Raw genomic sequence first — 15,988 nt, 5'->3', positions numbered from 1 at the left:
GTCTGGCGCACCTGAGCTCCGGGAGACCGGGAGCTGTGATGTTTTCGAGGAGGAACAGATGGAAGCAGCTGAGGACAACCCAATGCTCTCTGCCTACAAGACCCCCCCGATGTCACCCGAGCGGCACAAACCCTGCATGAAAAATCAGGAGGGGTTTCTGAGCCCAACCAACGTGAAACTGCTTGCGCATACGATGGGTATGCAGGAACATCCCGAAGGGGAAGGACTGGGACTAGCGAGGACAAATGGTATGGGAAGCAACAACTAATTTTTAGTAAAAAATGGGTGTAAGAATTGCTTCCATTAATGTGCGTAGCATTAAATCAACTACGCGATGTGTTTCAACCTTGGATTACCTTGCCAAGGTCAAAGCTGACCTACTGTTTCTGCAGGAGTGTGGAATACCACACCTCAGCACCTACAGGCAGTGGTCGCGATGGTGGTCCCACGGGCCATCGATCTGGTCGGGGGGTAATGACTGCCGTTCCTCCGGCCTGGGTATTCTGCTGCGGGGAGGTAACTTCACCATCTCCGAAGTTAAGGAGGTGGTGGGCGGCCGCCTCCTCGTAGCAGACGTGATGTACAACAACGCTCCGCTCCGGTTGATCAACGTGTACGCCCCGGTACAACGCAGCGAGCGGCTGACCGTCTTCCAGCAGCTCCCACTGCTGCTGGCGACGTCCAGGCCGGTCATCCTAGGCGGTGACTTCAACTGCATCATCGATGCGGCTGGACGATCCGGCAGTGACGACAGCAAACTGGACGCTACGTCCAGATTCCTAGTAGAAACAGTTAAGGATGCCAAACTGCACGACGTCTTCAGCAAACCTGCAGACGGAGCGCAGCGCAGATACACATGGTCAAGATCGGACGGGTCTGCCCGTTCCAGGATTGACTTCCTGTTTGTGTCCCGTGCTGTCACAGTCGGATCCACCGACGTCAAGCCGGTGTTCTTCTCCGACCACTGCCTCTTACTGGCCGACTGTCACTTACAGGACGACCAGCGGGTTGGCAGAGGGACGTGGAAGCTCAATGCGACACTGCTGACCCCAGAGAACGTTGAGGAACTCAAAAGGGATTACAAAGGTTGGAGGACCGTGAAACCCCTCTTTGAGTCTCCAGTTCACTGGTGGGAAGCGATAAAGGAGAACATCAAGAGGTTCTTCATCCACAAAGGTGTTCAGAAGGCGAGAGAGAGACAGAGGGAACTGTCCCGACTCCAGAAAATTATGCAAAATCTACTCCGGTTGCAGTCAATGGGGGTCGAGGTCAAGGAGGACCTCCAAGAGGTGAAGAGCCAGCAGGCCTCGCTCTTTGCCAAGGAGGCCTCCAAGATCATCTTCCGGTCCAGAGTCCGCTCCATCGAGCAGGATGAGACGTGCTCGCGTTACTTCTTCCAAAAGGTACACAGAGAGAGCTCTGTTATCAGCAGCCTGAAGGAAGAAGATGGCTCGGTAACGTCTTCGCAGTCCGACATACTAAGGATCAGCAAATCCTTTTATGCTGGGCTGTATGACGCGAAGCCCACAGACAGCAGAGCCTCCCAGTCCTTCCTGTCATCTATCACAGAGGTCCTAGATGACAGCAGGAGGGAGAGACTGGACAAGCCGCTAATTCTGGACGAGCTGACAAAGGCCGTCGAGTCTTTCGAGACGAGTAAAACTCCCGGGAGCGACGGCTTACCGGTCGAGTTGTACTCGTCCCTGTGGGACTGGGTCGGCCCGGACCTGCTGGAAGTATACGAGAGTATGCTCCTGGCCGGCAGCATGTCAGAATCCATGAGAAGAGGCATCATCACCCTCATTTACAAGCAGAAGGGGGAGAGGGCAGAAATCAGAAATTGGCGGCCCATCTCACTGCTTAATGTTGATTACAAGATTCTGTCCAAAGTCATAGCCAGTCGAGTCAAGTCTGCTCTGGAGTTGGTGATTCACCCCGATCAGACCTGTACTGTACCCGGCAGGAAGATCTCTGATAGTCTCGCGCTACTCAGGGATACGATCGCCTACGTACGGGACAGGAGGGTGGACACCTGCCTCATCAGTCTGGACCAGGAGAAGGCTTTTGACAGGATATCGCACACCTACATGATGGACGTGCTTTCCAAAATGGGGTTTGGGGAGGGAATCTGCAATTGGATCCAACTGCTCTACACAAACATCAGTAGCGCAGTGTCAATCAACGGGTGGGAATCTGAAAGTTTCCCGATCAAATCTGGAGTCAGACAGGGCTGTCCTCTGTCCCCGGTCTTGTTTGTTTGCTGTATTGAACCCTTTGCTGAGTCTATTAGGAAGGATGCGAGCATAAGAGGGGTGACAATCCCAGGCAGCGGAGGCACTCAGGTCAAAACCTCCCTGTACATGGATGACGTCGCCGTCTTCTGCTCGGATCCGCTGTCCGTGCGCAGACTGATGAGCATCTGCGACCAGTTCGAACTGGCCTCGGGAGCCAAAGTTAACCACGGCAAGAGCGAGGCCATGTTCTTTGGGAACTGGGCTGACCGATCCTTTGTCCCCTTCACCGTCAGGTCAGATTACCTGAAGGTGCTGGGGATATGGTTCGGAAGTGCCGGGGCGTGCACCAAAACATGGGAGGAGCGAGTAGCCAAGGTACGACAAAAGTTGGGCATGTGGGGGCAGCGATCTCTCTCCATTGTGGGTAAGAACCTGGTCATCAGGTGCGAGGCGCTCACGTTGTTGCTCTACGTGGCGCAGGTCTGGCCCATACCCCACTCCTGCGCCGTGGCAGTCACCAGAGCCATTTTCCGCTTCGTCTGGGGATCTAAAATGGACCGGGTCCGGAGGGACACGATGTTCAAATCTCTGGACATGGGCGGGAAAAATGTACCCAACGTGGCCCTCATCCTGATGACCACCTTCGTGTGCGGCTGCATCAAGCTATGTGTAGATCCCCAGTACGCAAACTCCAAGTGTCACTACGTGCTGAGGTTCTATCTGTCCCCGGTGTTGCGAAGGATGGGCCTGGTCACATTGCCGCGGAACGCACCATGCAGTTGGGCGGCGCCGTACCACCTATCCTTCGTGGAGCAGTTTCTGCGGAAAAACACCTTTGACCACCGGTCCATCAGGCAGTGGTCTGCACGGAATGTCCTCAAGGCCCTACGGGAAAAGGAAATGGTGGATCCTGTCGGATGGTTCCCCGAGCAGACCGTCAAAGTCATTTGGCGGAATGCCTCATCACCAGAACTTTCAAACAAGCACCAAGACGTAGCTTGGCTGGTGGTGAGAAGGGCCCTCCCCGTCAGATCCTTCATGCACACCCGAAGTCTCGCCCCCTCCGCACAATGCCCCCGCGTTGGCTGTGGTGGGGAAGAGACGGTCGCCCACCTCCTCCTGGAATGTGCCTTTGCAAAGCAGGTGTGGAAAGAGATGCAGTGGTTTTTGTCAAGGTTCATCCCAAGCAGCTCTGTAACACAGGAGTCTGTGCTCTACGGGCTGTTCCCAGGGACGCACACCGAGACAAACATCAACTGCTGCTGGAGGACTATCAATTCGGTGAAAGACGCCCTTTGGTCTGCCCGAAACTTGCTGGTCTTCCAGCGCAAAGAGTTGTCCACCACCGAATGTTGCAGACTGGCACATTCCAAGGTCCAGGACTACGTGCTGAGGGACGCACTAAAGCTTGGGGCAGCCGCAGCAAAGGCTCAATGGGGAAAGACCACAGTGTAAGGTTCCCCCACCAAGCTGGACTGAGGGGCTGGAACCATGGGAAACCCCTCGAACTGTATCGTTAATATTCTCAATTGCTGTAAATGTAAAACTGTAATTGACATGACAATTGTGAAACGGAAGGGTTGGGAAGAAACTCATGACATTATTGAAAGAAACTGATCTCTTTTGCAATGTTTGTATTTTTTCGTGCTGTTTGGAAACTGTTTGGCAATGTAATTTTTACAGATTTTTATGAATAAAGTATATTTTGGAAATAAAAAAAAAAAAATGCCTCAGAGTTCTCTGAATTTTCTGAGACCTCAGCCTTGATGAAAGCCTGTCTCCCTGCTTGTAAAGCATTCAAATGTGCAGAAAAAATTGAACTAATTATAGTACCTTCGAGAACAGCAGGACTGTGACACAGTACAGAAGGCAATTTGGGATTCCATCTATAGACCAATTGATAGGGACTATATCCTCCAGCCATCTGAAGCAAATTCTTCGCATGAATCGCCCATGCCAGGGCAGTTGTCAACTTGCAGTTTGGCTGGTCAACTAAGATTTTATGCAGCGTTTCATCAACCACGGCGTGTTTCCTTTCACAGAGGCCATTGCTGAAAGGACTTTTATTTGCAGTATTCATAACCACAATGTTCATGTTTTCACACATCACTGAACTCGTCATTGGCAAATTCCCCTCCATTATCTGTCAGAAATTTAGCTGGTACCCCAAGTCCAGTCCCTATCCATTTCTTCATCATTTTGACTATAATCACCCTTTTGTCCTTGCTATTTATAATTGTAAAAAGACTAAATCTAGTTGCTAGGTCTATAAAATGTAGAATGAAAATATTCTTGTCTTTGTCCCATACCTTTAAATCCATGGCAACTACCTTGTTGAAGTCATGTGTCAATGGAAGGCTGACAATAGAACGTGATGGTGTCCTCTGTTACATTTTACAGATTTCACACTTTTCACTAATCTCTTCTATTATCCTCGTATACTCTTCATCAATCACACCTGCATCCTTTAGCAGGTTTTTTAATCTCTGACAAGAAGGGTAAGCAAATTGTCTGTGTAACTTTAAGACAATTTGCCTTTTATCTCTCTGATTCTTAACACCTGCTGCCATTAATACTGTTCTAACACTCTGACTAGAAATATCAGGTTTTGTTAAGGTTATACAATAATTCCCTGACTGGGTAAACTGCAAATTCACTGACTTTCCAAAAACAATTGCCTTATCATGCTCCATATCAAGTTTCATTTGTGTCTTTTTCATTGAAGGCTTACTCAACAGTAAAGATATCTCACTAGAGACTACATCAGTACTGAGAAAGTGGCTTGCTCTGGCTATTTTACATGGAATTACTACTCTATTCAGTGACTTCAATTTGTTGTCATTACCAAACCTAAAGCTTTTAGTACTTTTATACTCCTTAACCTTGATCTATCCACACTACTGAGTGAGTCCAGATAACATTGTAACCAATCAGTTCCACATACTGTCGACATACAAGCACTATCCAATCACAGAATCATGACAGTGCAGAAGGAGGCCATTCAGCCCATTGTGTCCACACTGGCTCTCCGAAAGAGCAATTCCCTCAGTTCCATTCCCCTGCCTTCTCCCCATAGTCCTGCACATTCTTCCTTTTCATATAACAGTCTAATTCCCTTTTGAATGCTTCGGTTGAACCTGCCTCCACCACGATCTCAGGCAGCGCATTCCAGACCTTAACCATTCGCTGCATGAAAATGTTTTTCCTCATGTCACTTTTGCTTCTCATACCAAATACTTTAAATCTGTGCCCTCTCATTCTCGATCCTTTCACGAGTAGGAACAGTTTCTCTCTATCTACTTCATCCAGACCCCTCATGATTTTGAATACTTCTATCAAATCACCTCTCAGCCTTCTCTTCTCCAAGGAAAACAGTCCTAACTCCTTCAATCTATCTTCATAACTGAAATTGCTCATCCCTGGAACCATTCTCATGAATCTTTTCTGTACTCTTTCCAATGCCCTCACATCTTTCCTAAAGTGCAGCACCCAGAACTGGACGCAGTACTCCACTGAGGCCAAACTAGTATCTTATACAAGTTCAACACAACTTCCTTGCACTTGCTATTAATAAAGCCCAGGACACTGTATGCTTTATTGACCGCTCTCTCAACCTGTCCTGCCACCTTCAATGACTTATGCACATATACACCCAGGTCCCTCTGCTCCTGCACCCCCTTTAGAATTGTACCCTTTATTCTATATTGTCTCTCCATGTTCTTCCTACCAAAATGAATCACTTCACACTTCTCTGCATTGAACTTAATTTGCCACCTGTCTGCCCATTCCACCAATTTCATATCCATGTTGCTACAATTCCTTTTATTCCACGAGCTACAGGTTTGCTTTTTCTGCCTTAGAATTCTCTGCGTCATGCGTTATTTAGAAGACTTTGCCCCTCCACTTAGGGCAGTTCATTGCATAATGATACTTTGAGTCACATCTGAAGCACCTATTAACTGTTCCTTGGGCATTCCTGGGATTCATTCGCTTTTGATTGCTGTTCCAGCCCTGTCTTCTACTGTAATATTCAGACCTGCTAAAGATGCTTTCATCCTCATTCCTCCTGTCTTTAACTCTTCCATTGCACTTATGCCTGCTTCCAGTATCTGGACCATTTTGAAATCTCATAAACATTGAGTCCTCCATTCTTTGAGTCACTGCAGAATGCCATGTTTATTCTACCAGGACTGCAGGAAATGACTGTCACCCCAGGAATTTATTTAAGGCAGCAGACATTTGATACAACAGGGAGTCTTTGTCCAAGAACAAAACCCCAGTTAGAACCAGGAACCTGTCCAAATGTGACACCCTAGCACAATCTAGCAATTTAAATGCTAGCACTGAACCAAGGATCTCCAAATTAAATTTCCTCAATCTTCTAGACAGTATATTAAAGTCCATCATATATTCTTCCATTGAATAACCATCTGTTTTCTGAAATCTATCAAAGTCTGACCATACCTCATGCGTATTGAATAGGTCATCTTTCTTGTAAATTTCATCCAAGAATTCTAACAGAAGATCCAATCCTTGATCAGTATCCAACTGACAAGCATTCAGTTCACAAAACACTTTATTTCTGATTTTACTTTTGGTAGGAAGTGACAAAAGCAAGGCCATACCTTGTTTCCTCTTTGGTAGAGATGTAACCCATGTCCACATATTCACTTCATTCTTCCACTGGTCATATGGTTCAGACTCCGATAACATCAGAGGGTAATCATACCCTGAAAATTTACACTTATTTTCTGCCATATTTTCCACAATAGCCCGTGAGATTTTAGTTTTATATGTCAAAAAAAAAAACCTAGTTTCCAACCTTCAGCTTTAGGCAACCATCCTCTGCTACCATGATAAACTCCAGCAAGTTTGTTTTGGAAAGATAATGCTGGAGCCTATCTTTACTCAGTTTCACATTTATGGTACAGAGTAAAAGGATTACATTCATGTAGCTCCTCACTCAAAACCTTTCACCAGTCTCAGTAAGTGTCTGCTTATAAGTGCTCAAGTAAGACCCCAATTAACACCCTCCACCTGCACATAATCAAAAAATTGACACACAATTCACAGATTAACATTGATGGGAGTAGAAAACGCCACCTACATAACCGTGCTAGACTTGTTAAAAGGATACTGGCAGGTTCCCTTAGCCACCTGAGCTTTGGAGATCTTGGCTTTTGTCACCCCAGATAGCTTATTCCAGTGCCAAATGATGCTCTTTGGATTAAGAAATGCCCCAGCCACCTTCCAAAAGCTAATGAAACATGTAGTGACTGACCTAGCACTGTGTAGTGTACCTGGATGATCTGTTAGTATACAGTGACACCTGGGGTGACCACCTAGACCAGTTAGAAGCCCTCTTCTGAAGGTTACAGTCAGCTGACCTCATGGTAAATCTCACAAAAAGCGAGTTCCCTAAAGCTCAAGTAACCTCTCTAGAGCATGTTGTGGTCAGGGGCAAGTGCTGCCCAGAGCAACAAAAGTATAGGCACTTTTGTGGATTTTCCCATCCCCATGACCAAACAACAAATAATGCGATTTTTGGGGATGTGTGGGTTTTACTGCTAGTTTGTCCCAAACTTTAGCACTATGGCCACCCTACTGACAGACTTTCGACAGAAAAAAAGCAAAGGTAGTGTGGTCAGGGAGGTGCCAAACAGCTTTCAAGAGGCTGAAAACCATCTTAACCAACCAAACTTTAATAAACCATTTAAAGTGCCAGTGGATGCTAGTGACCTAGGGGTAGGTGCCATCCTGCTCCAAGATGAGCAGGCATTGAGAAACCAGTTGGGTATTCATCCAAAAAATTAAACTCACACCAAAAGAGATACTCCACTGTAGAAAATGAAGCTCTGGAACTGTTGCTGGCTCTCAAACACTTTGAGGTTTATGTCCAAAATGGATGTAGGGAGAGTATAGTATATACTGACTACAATCCTTTAACATTTGTGGAGAAATTAAAAATCCAGAATGCAAGGCTATTTTGATGGAGTCTGCTTTTGCAAACTTACCTACCACTTAAAAATTACCCACATTGCAGGAAAAAATAATGTGATAGCTGACACATTATCCAGAGTCTAACTCAACACAGAATCATCCCAGATGAAAACTAAACCAGAGCATAGCTATGGCAGTATGAGATTGAGAAGTGAGTGTTTGAGGATGAATATGTGTGTACAGTTTCTTTTTTATTTACGACCTTACAATAAAATTATGGAACCAAGATAGAGTAGAGAGGAAGGACCTATCTTCTTTAGCAGAGAGGTCAATAACCAGGGGACATAGATTCAGATTACGACTTGGTTCCTGTCATCACATTTCATTCCGTATGGTGTGGAGGTGTCACGAGCTGATGCTATGATGAATGATAATTTTTTAATCCATTGGCTGGAAACCTGAATTAAGTTGTAAACAATGAAAAAGGAACAGACCTAAAGGTGGCTGCTAGCAGCTAAAATGGCCACCGAAATTTACATCAAAATCCCTTGCCTTCCACTGTATTGAGAGGGAATTCGCATGTTTGGCCAGTCCGCTCCAGAACAATGATGTGAGAAGTTTGAAGTGCCTCACCTGGCCAGTCTCCGTTAACAAGACATTAAAGGCAATCTTGGGACATTAAAACTGGTAGAGATGGACAACTCAAAGTTGCTTGAACCCTGATTGAGAGAAGGGGAATTCCTAGACATGAACTAATTAAGTTGCAAGAGGGAATACACTGAGCCAACATGTGACTGGCCCACCATCTGTGTGTTTTAAACTTGCTGTTCTCCCTTTGTAGCAGACAAGCAACTGACATGAATGGAAGAGCCCCAAATAGGGTCCCTCCCTCTCTCTCTCTTTCCCCAATCCACCTGGCAAGTTTTGAACCCTGACTGATGGCTGTAACCATCTAAGCATCACTGCAGCAGATAAAGACCCCGTGAAGGAACTCATCTGCATCACTGTTTTCCAGGAGGACCACTGAACCTTCTACCCAGACCTACAAACCTGAAACCTCAGGACCACCGAGTTCATCCAGAAGACAACTGAGTCACCAAACCCCACAGACTGTATACCCCATTTTATTACTCTTGACTTTACCTGACCAATCTATCCTTTCCCACTCTGTAACTTATTTGTTTGTTTGTGTGTGTGTGAAAGTTGGAGCGTAGTTTATTATTTTACCTAGATCAGTTTAAGTACAATAAAGTTAATCTCTTTCTTTATTAAACTCAAGAAAACCTGTTTGATTGGTTATTTTATGGTTTTAGCATGTAAATAATGACACACTCACTGAATTGGCAAGTACATTCATTTTAAAAAAGAAATAAATCCTGTTGCGGTCAAACAAGAAGAGGGAAACCTGATCGTAACATAGTCTAAGTCTATTCCCCCCGGTTATTGACCTCTCTGCTAAGGAAGATAGGTCCTTCCTCTCCACTCTATCTTGGTTCCATAATTTTATATGCCTTAATTAAATCTCCTCTCAGCCACCTTTGTTCAATGGAGTTTAATGGAGTAATAACCAGTTTAAAGTAAATCGGTTAATGCTTGTGTTAAAATAGTGGATGGAGAACCATCAAATAGATATTGCAAACAGTAATTGCTAGACTCACAGAAGTATAGTAGTATAATAAGAAGCAAGAGTCAAGAATCAGCGATATTGTTTTGTTTTACCACAACATACATAATTCCTAGTGATCAGCCCAGTTTAGGGGATGTAACAAAAATGAGGTATTCTGTCTACTTATGTTTCGGTACCAGTCCCATTAAACCCAGTCACAGAACATGTAAAAGTGCTTGCAGTTCAGATTCTTGAACAAGCTTATTTTGATGCACCTTTATTTGCAGGCTGGAGAGAGAAATAATGTAAACTTCAATAGTGCTTTCCATTTTGAAATTGAATAGTGGGATATTCAAAAAGCAGGACCTCGCAGTATCTCTCTCCAAAATATAAAATGGAGTTGTTTTGTTCAAATAAAATGTGCCCATTTTTCCTGCAACTCCCTGTTTGAATCTGTCCAATCAGGTTTCCACCTGTGCCAGTGCAACACAGCAACCCTAACCAAAAGTTACAAATGAGATCCTGTCTGGCCCTAATACAATATCCCTTCTCATCCTCCTGAACCTCTGTGCAGCCTTTGACACGGTTGACCATATCATCCTCCTCCACCACCTCTCTGTTATTCAGCTCAGTGAGTTCCCCTCTCTTAGTTAAATTCTTACCTATCTGATCATGGCCAGAGCATGGATTATCTTCTTGCCTCTGAATTGTTATCTCTGGATTTCAGCAGATCCCTTCTTCTTCCTCGTCTATCTGCTACCCCTTGACAACATCATTCACAGATATGGTGCCAGCTTCCACATGCTGCACCTCTCAACCGACAGTCAATCCCTCCACTGCATCTATGTTGTCAGACTGCTTGTCTGAAAATGAGCCGCAATCTCCACCAGCTAAACTTTGGTATGACTGAAGCCATTGACTTTGACTCCCACTGCAAACTCCATCAAATCTATTCCCTTCCTGGTCACTGTTTGGCTGAACCTGGCTGTTTGTAACCTGTATAACATTGCTGGCCTTCCCCTCTGCCTTAGCCTATCTCCTCCATACTTTTGTCACCTTTAATTCAATTACACCAATGTTTTCCTGGCCAGCCTACCATCCTTCACCTTCCACAGAACTTCAACTCATCCAAAACCTAGCTGAATAAATGCTACTCTGCAGCAAGTTCAGCTCATTCATCACCCTGTTTTTGCTAACCTGTATTGGCTCATCGTCTCCAACAACAAAAAATTAAAATTCTCATCCTCCTGTCTAAATCTTGTCCACTGTGATATTCTTGTGAGTTCTCTCCCTCTCTCTCCAGAGAGATACCTTTTAAGGTAAACATCTCTCACATTAGCCTCTATAAGGAGATGCATGGCCCCTTCCCTGTTGTGAACGCACAACGGACCAGGGTGTGGCTACTCCACACCTTCTTTGTTTCGGAAGAACCTAGTCAGTTCAGGAGTATCCATGAGAATATCCATGGCCTTGTCCATCCCTAACTCTGTAACCCCCTCCATCCTAATAACCCCACCTCCCTTTCCCTAGCTCTCAGTCCTCTGACTGATCTTTAGTCCATCTCCCATTCCCTTAGCCCCACAATTAGCAGCTTTGCCTTTAACCATCCAGGCCCTACATTCTGAAGTTCCCTCCCTAAACCCTTTCACCTTCCCACTTCAACTCCCTGTTTAAGACCCTCCATAAAACCTACTTCTTCACCCAAGCTTTTTCTATTTCCTGTGCTGACGAGTTTTGTAATACAATAGAACCATGTAATCAGATTATAAGTCATGCAACCATTGTATTCTTCTGGATTTTCCTATTTCTTCCCCTCCATCTTGCAAGCTCCAGACATTGCAATCCCCATCCTCCCTAAAACCCAGCCGAATTGGGTCTCTCCTAATTTACAGATTCTGCTTTGGCTATTCTTAGTGCCCATATTTATCTCACTGCTCTTCCTGTCTCAACACTGATCTCCCCATTATTCTGACATTAGTCCTTAACCTGCTGCTAAGTGTTGAATGTGGAAGGTGCTGCTGAAGCCCTGAAAGAATGAACTTAGTATTAACACCTTGGCTTGCCCAGCATCAGGACCAGCACGTCAGCTAATTTCCTAATTGCTGAACCTGCAGTTTCTCTGCTTTGTTATTACAAACAGCAGCATCAGCACCTTTGAAATCAGCTGATGTGCCCACGCAATGCTCTGAGCCTTTGTTCCATGTCATGCTCACGAGAAGTGCAGTGATGGAAATATGGAACCAAACCGAAGAATTATAAAAAATTGACTTATCCTTTAAAAAGTTGACAATGTGCAGCAAAATGCCACCGATGTTTGGCTGACATCACCTGTATATTCAAACTATATTCAAACTATTCCGAAGAAGGGTCACTGACCCGAAACGTTAACTCTGCTTCTCTTTCCACAGATGCTGCCAGACCTGCTGAGTGAATCCAGCATTTCTTGTTTTTGTTTCAGATTTCCAGCATCCGCAGTATTTTGCTTTTATTCAAACTATCTCACTGTCTGTTAAGGACAAAAAGAAACATTCCGGGCTAAAAGTTGTCAATTACACCCATCCTGAAACCATCAAGAGACAGTCCTGATTTGAATAGGTTCTTCTGAAACAAAGAAGGTGTGAAGTAGCCACACCTTGGTCTGTTGTGCGTTCACAACAGGGAAGGGGCCATGCATTTCCTTACAGAGGCTAATGTGAGAGATGTTTACCTTAAAAGGTATCTCTCTGGAGAGAGAGGGAGAGAACTCACAAGAACATCACAGAAGCAGTCCAGCCAGTGGCTGTGGGAAGAAGCCCAGCCAGGCAAGGAAGGATCCCTGCTTCAAATACTACATTTTAAACAAAACATGATTGCAGCCAGTTGGGAGGTGAACAGTGGGAACCACCCACACCTCTTACTACCTGTCCATGACATCCCACTTAACACTGCCATTCTCCTGAATGATTAATTCAATTGGCAAAAAATTAAGGTAAATAGAATGAGATGATAAATGGGAGAACATCCTTGATTTCACGTCAAATTTATCTCTTTCGTCCGTTTATTTCAGTTGCCCCTTAAATACAAAGATGCCAGCAACAGAACAGCTCCCTCCTCCCTCGAACTTTGAGCCTCAGCTTCCTTTCTTGCTTATCCCCACTCCAATTTTGGGCTACTGGGTCCTCCCCATCCCAGCACCATGTCACATTCCTATTCCACTCCCACAGGTCTTGGTCCTCAGTTTTAGCTTTTCCCTTATCTGTGTATTTTGTATCAGTACCACACATGTAAATGCTATTCAACCATGGCCTCCACATGGAGCCCATCCACCTGCAATGCAGCTGCATCCCAATCAATGGCCCAGCTCCCATTTCCACTCAGACTGCACCCTACTTCCAGCCTAAGCACCCACTCCCTCACAGCTCACGGCCCAACCTGTCTTGCACAAGTGCATATTGCAGCAATTCCCAGATGATCCATCCACTCAGCCTCTCTGCTCAGTCCTGTTTTCCATTTTCAACCAGGAGGTGATAGCTGCCATCTTGCTGCATACCTTTGCCTTTAAAAGGTAAAAGTTGAAATTTCAGTAAATCAGTAAAGGAACTTATATCAGACATCTCAAAGATAAAATCAACAGTAAAGGCCAGTTTTACAGAAGGCGAGAGATAGAAAGTGTTAGAGACAAGCAGAGAGATGCAGAAATCATGGAAATGAGCATTTAGCCCATTTCACTGTGCCATGCTAGTTGTTCAGCAGGAAGTATCTACTTTAATCCTATGTCTCTGTTATTTACCCAAATCCTTTTACATGCTCCATTTTCAAATATTTATTCAGTTTGCTTTTAACTGACATTAAAGTTTATGCCACTTGTAGAAAAGCATCCATGTTTTAATATTCCTCTCAGTGAAAAATATGTCTAACTCCTCCCTTTGTTCTTCTGAGGATAGTCTTGAGTCTATATCCCCTGCTGCCATGTGACTAACCTGGAAATGATCACTATTTACTCTCTCAAACCCTTTTATAAATTGAAAACCTCTACAATCTTCTCTGTTTCAGTAAAAATGGTTCAGTTTTTAAGCCTTTCTGCTTAACTATAAACTTTCAGTCCTGGTATCATTTGAGTACATTTTTGTTGTATTCTTTCCATTGCTCTAATATCCTCCCGACAATGGAATACCCAGAACTGCACTAAGCAACTGTAACCTAACCAATGTCTTTTAGAAATCTAGCATCTTTTCTTTGCTTTTATATTCAATGCCTCTGTATGAATGGCATTTGCTTCTTTATGATCGTTCCTATTTGCACTCCCACCTTTAATCATTTATAAAGGGGAGGAGAAAGGGCACATCTTCCCTATTTAAAGGTCTGCTTGCAATTAAGGGCTCTGCAGGCTCTTGGAAGAGGGAGTGAAATGGCTGCCGCCAAAGTGAGGAAAAGGTGAGTATCTAATTTAATGAGGCTGATGTGGATATGCTGCTGCATTTGTTGGGTTCTTTCCTGGTCAAATGCAGCAACATGAACCATGTGGAAGAAGGTGGTTTGGGCTGCGAATGGGCTCACCATAATCCCAAGGAACACCTTGCAGTATCAGAAGAACTTTAATAACCTGCTAGGTCAGGAAAAGTTTTCAGATTGGCAACAGGACAAAGAAGAAAATATGTTATCTCAAACCGAATAGTCAAGCAGTGGATTTGTGTTCATGTAGTGCCAGGTTCCTTGTCCCTGAAGCAAAATCACGGCAGAACTCATGTCAATTGTCTCACCTCCTGTAATACATGTGAGAATATTGAAGTCTCATCCTAGGTCCCTTGATCCCTTTCACTTACCATTAACATCATCCATTATAAGAATCCTGACAGATTGTGATTGCAGGCTCTGGAGACTGCAGCAGCCAAATACACTGTGCCTTCCTCCTGCAGGAAAAGACAACACACAATACCAGGCCACTGGGGGAGAAAGTGAAAAAATCTGACATTTAACATCACACAAAGAGGAAGCCCCTGTACCTTCTGTAAAGTTGTGATAACTGAAACGTATTTAATATTTCTAAGTATTCTGCAATTTTTCCACCATCTAGCAACTTTTCTCACAAGATCTCCTCAAAGATAGAACGCTGTTCAAGCAAACCAAAGTTAACAGGACTGATTTTTTTTGCCTCCAGAGGCCTCAAGGTAGGAGACAGCTGAGAATGTTGGTGAAGAGCTGGACCTTAGAGTACCCTCTATCTCTGGCAACCACTCACACATCCCATCATTCACACTATCGCATGCAGTCAGCAGCCCAGAGAGCAAAGTGCAGACAGTGTAGAAGAGGAATTGACATCTGTTGAGACACAGAACACAAGGTATCCAGAAGGTGTAAATGTGGAACCTGATGGGGCTGTACTGAGGCATAGACATGTCAACATTGGGCTGTGGAGCTCACAAGCAATGATCTTAGGGATCCTGCAATGAAGAAAAGGATTCTGGCAGAGAATTAAAACACATATGGAGGTTCCATTTGGCATCTCCCTAGACACACTGCAGATGAGTGGGACAGCAGAATCCACAGCCTTGCTATGTGTCAACGTCCAACCAGGATTCATCTTTATTGCCAGGAGGGGTTGCTGGAGAAAGTGGCAGTGCAGGAGCATGTGCAAACCATCCCCTACTTCATAAGAGATGGATGATGGAAGTCGGTTCATTCAATGTGCAGTCACTGTGCACTCATTGGCTGGGGAGTCCATTGTGAATCAAACTGAAAAGATTAAAGGGCAGCATCTCAAAGAGATCAGAGGATACTTGGTTGTCTTTTGCAGGGATTTAAGGATATTTCTGATCCAAGGAAATTTGTTCTTCCACTCATTCCTGGTAACCGGAATCTTGTTGCCAATACCAAAGGAGTAATTGGTGTGTGTGTCTCTTCTGTGCAGCACAGAAATCAACTGCATCAGCTCTCTGTGGAAGCCTTTACCTTCGTCGGACCAGACTGACAAGGAGCCCATGACAAAGAGTCAGCCTTTCCCACATCTAGCCCAGTACTGCTCTCTGCCCTATCACAGACATCCTGTTTTGTTATTTCTCTGTCTCTCCTACCACTTTTTCCCTCGCTGTGCACTTGCTTAAAAGCTGTTCAGCTGTAACATCCTTCTGTTCTGATGAAATATCATCAAACTGAAACCTTAACTCTGTTTCTCACTCCACAGATGCGGCCTGACCTGCTGAGTATTTCCAGCATTTTCTAATTTTATTGC

Source organism: Heterodontus francisci, chromosome 3 (genome assembly GCF_036365525.1).
Source record: "Heterodontus francisci isolate sHetFra1 chromosome 3, sHetFra1.hap1, whole genome shotgun sequence".
Classification (NCBI taxonomy): domain Eukaryota; kingdom Metazoa; phylum Chordata; class Chondrichthyes; order Heterodontiformes; family Heterodontidae; genus Heterodontus; species Heterodontus francisci.
The sequence above is the reverse complement of the archived record's forward strand: the minus strand, read 5'-3'. Positions refer to the sequence as shown.